The sequence below is a fragment of the Arachis hypogaea genome, chromosome 19 (genome assembly GCF_003086295.3).
Source record: "Arachis hypogaea cultivar Tifrunner chromosome 19, arahy.Tifrunner.gnm2.J5K5, whole genome shotgun sequence".
Classification (NCBI taxonomy): Eukaryota; Viridiplantae; Streptophyta; class Magnoliopsida; order Fabales; family Fabaceae; genus Arachis; species Arachis hypogaea.
In genome coordinates this window covers 60,619,824-60,623,523 of record NC_092054.1, presented here as the reverse complement: position 1 = coordinate 60,623,523, position 3,700 = coordinate 60,619,824, and the positions used below count along the sequence as shown (strand labels likewise).

At 42.5% G+C, this 3,700-nt stretch overlaps 1 non-coding gene across 1 annotated transcript; it reads right to left on the bottom strand.

Annotated features, from left to right (window-relative positions):
* Positions 1-360: 360 nt before the first annotated feature.
* LOC112780439 (small nucleolar RNA R71) lies at positions 361-468 on the bottom strand. The gene has a single exon (XR_003191276.1). It is a non-coding gene; the product is annotated as a small nucleolar RNA R71 (small nucleolar RNA).
* Positions 469-3,700: the final 3,232 nt, after the last annotated feature.

Here is a 3,700-nt window from a genome sequence, read left to right as displayed (position 1 = left end):
CTTGGTGACTTTACTGCACCAAATTCCAACTTACATGGAAGAAGCATCTCAATCCCTGCCATTGGAGCAAACAATTTTGAGCTAAAGCCTCAATTAGTTTCTCTGATGCAACAGAATTGCAAGTTTCATGGACTTCCATCAGAAGATCCTTTTCAGTTCTTAACTGAATTCTTGCAGATTTGTGATACTGTTAAGACCAATGGAGTTGATCCCGAGGTCTACGGGCTTATGCTTTTCCCGTTTGCTGTAAGAGACAGAGCTAGAATATGGTTGGACTCTCAACCTAAAGATAGCCTGAACTCTTGGGATAAGCTGGTCACGACTTTCTTAGCCATGTTCTTTCCTCCTCAAAAGATTAGCAAACTTAGAGTGGATGTTCAAACCTTCAAACAGAAAGAAGGTGAATCCCTCTATGAAGCTTGGGAGAGATACAAGCAACTGACCAAAAAGTGTCCTTCTGACATGCTTTCAGAATGGACCATCCTGGATATATTCTATGATGGTCTGTCTGAATTATCAAAGATGTCATTGAACCATTCTGCAGGTGGATCCATTTACCTAAAGAAAAATCCTGCAGAAGCTCAGGAACTAATTGACATGGTTGCAAATAACCAGTTCATGTACACTTCTGAAAGGAATCCTGTTGAGTAATGAGACGCCTCAGAGGAAGGGAGTTCTTGAAATTGATACTCTGAATGCCATATTGGCTCAGAATAAAATATTGAGTCAGCAAGTCAATATGATTTCTCAGAGTCTGAATGGATTGCAAGATGCATCCAATAGTACTAAAGAGGCATCTTCTAAAGAAGAAGCTTATGATTGCAATAGCAGAGGTGAATTACATGGGGGAACCCTATGGAAACATCTATAATCCCTCATGGAGAAATCATCCAAATTTCTCATGGAAGGATCAACAAAAGCCTCAACCAGGCTTTAATAATGGTGAAAGAAACAGGTTTAGCAATAGCAAGCCTTTTCCATCATCCTCTCAGTAACAGACAGAGAATTCTGAGCAGAGTCCATCTAGCTTAGCAAATATAGTCTCTGATCTATCTAATGCCACTCTAAATTTCATGAATGAAACAAGATCCTCCATTAGAAATTTGGAGGCACAAATGGGCCAGCTGAGTTAAAAAGTCACTGAAACTCCTCCTAGTACTCTCCCAAGCAATACAGAAGAGAATCCAAAAAGAGAGTGCAAGGCCATTACCTTACTTGGTGTGGCCGAACCCAGAGAGGAGGAGAAGGACGTGAATCCTATTGAGGAAGACCTCCTGGGACGTTCACTGACCAATAAGGAGTTTCCCTTTGAGGAACCAAAGGAATCTGAGGCTCATCTAGAGACCATAGAGATTCTATTGAACCTCCTTTTACCATTCATGAACTCTGATGACTATTCTTCCTCTGAAGAGGATGAAGACATCATTGAAGAGCAGGTTGCTAAATATCTAGGAGCCATCATGAAGTTGAATGCCAGTTTATTTGTTAATGAGACTTGGGAGGATGAACCCCCCTTGTTCTCCAATGAACTCAGTGCATTGATAAGGCAAACATTGCCTCAGAAGAAACCGGATCCCGGAAAGTTCTGCATACTTTGTACCATGGGCACCATGACCTTTAAAAAGGCTCTGTGTGACCTTGGGTCAGGGATAAACCTCATGCCACTCTCTGTAATGGAGAAATTGGGAATCCTTGAGGTACAAGCTGCAAGAATCTCACTAGAGATGGCAGACAAATCAACGAAACAGGCTTATGGATTAGTAGAGGACTTGTTAGTAAAGGTTGAAGGCCTTTACATCCCTGCTGATTTCATAATCCTAGACACTGGAAAGAATGAGGATGAATCCATCATCCTTGGAAGACCCTTCCTAGCCACAGCAAAAGCTGTGATTGATGTGGACAGAGGAAAGTTGGTCCTTCAACTAAATAAGGACAACCTTGTGTTTAAAAATCAAGGTTCTCCTTCTGTGAGAGGAAGCATGAAAAGCTTCTCTCACTGCAGAGTCAACCAAAGCCCCCACAATCAAACTCTAAGTTTGGTGTTGGGAGGCCACAACCAAACTCTAAGTTTGGTGTTGAACCCCCACATTCAAACTCTAAGTTTGGTGTTGGGAGGTCTCAACAATGCTCTGAACATCTGTGAGGCTCCATGAGAGCTCACTGTCAAGCTATTGACTTTAAAGAAGCGCTTGTTGGGAGGCAACCCAATGTTATTTAATTATATCTATTTATTTTCTATTGTTATTTTATGTTTTTTTAGGTTAATGATCATATGGAGTCACAAAAACTACTGAAAAATCAAAAACAGAATGAAAAACAGCATTAAAAATAGCTCACCCTGGAGGCAGAGCTTATTGGTGTTTAAACGCCAGTAAGTAGCATCAAACTGGCATTTAACGCCAGAACAGAGCATCAAGCTGACGTTAAACACCAGAAACAAGCACCAGACTGGCGTTTAACGCCAGAACAGCGCATGGAATTGGCGTTAAATGCCAGAAACAAGCAGCAAGCTGGCGTTTAATGCCAGACATGCATTCTAAGGGCGTTTTGCACGCCTAATTGGAGCAGGGATGCTAAGTCCTTGACCCTCTGGATCTGTGGACCCCACAGGATCCCCACCTACCCCACCTCTTCTTCTCTCCTCTTCATACCTTTTCATAACTCTCTTCCCCAAATACCATTCACCAATCACCTCCATACCTCTTCCCTAAATACCCTTCACCACTCACATCCATCCACTCTTCCCCATAAACCCCACCTACCTCCAAAATTCAAATTCTTTTCCCTCCCAAACCCAACCCTAATGGCTGAAACCTACCCTTCCCCCCACCCCTATATAAACCCCTCAACAATACTCCATTTTCACACATTACAACCACCACTTCTCCCCCTTGGCCGAATACACCTTCTCCCTCAATCTCCTCTATTTTCTTCTTCTTCTACTACTTCCTTTCTTCTTTTGCTCGGGGACAAGCAAACCTTTTAAGATCGGTGTGGTAAAAGCATTGCTTTTTGTTTTTCCATAACCATCAATGGCACTTAAGGCCATAGAAACCTCAAGAAAGAGGAAAGGGAAGGCAATTGCTTCCACCTCTGAGTCATGGGAGATGGAGAGATTCATCTCAAAGGTCCATCAAGACCACTTCTATGAAGTTGTGGCCAAGAAAAAGGTAATCCCTGAGGTTCCTTTTAAACTCAAAAAGTGTGAATATCTGGAGATCCGACAAGAGATTAGAAGAAGAGGATGGGAAGTTATCTCTAATCCTATTCAACAAGTCGGGATCTTAATGGTTCAAGAGTTCTATGCAAACGCATGGATCACTAGGAACCATGATCAAAGTGTGAACCCAAACCCAAAGAACTGGCTTACCATGGTTCGGGGGAAATACTTAGATTTCAGTCCGAAAAATGTAAGGTTGGCGTTCAACTTGCCAATGCTGCAAGAAAACGCACGCCCCTACACTAGAAGGGTCAACATGGATCAAAGGTTGGACCAAGTCCTCATGGACATATGTGTGGAAGGAGCTCAATGGAAAGTTGACTCAATAAGTAAGCCAGTTCAATTGAGAAGACCAGACCTTAAGCCTGTAGCTAGAGGATGGTTGGAGTTCATCCAACGCTCAATTATTCCTACCAGTAACCGGTCTGAAGTTACTGTAGACCGGGCCATCATGATCTATAGTATCATGATTGGGGAGGA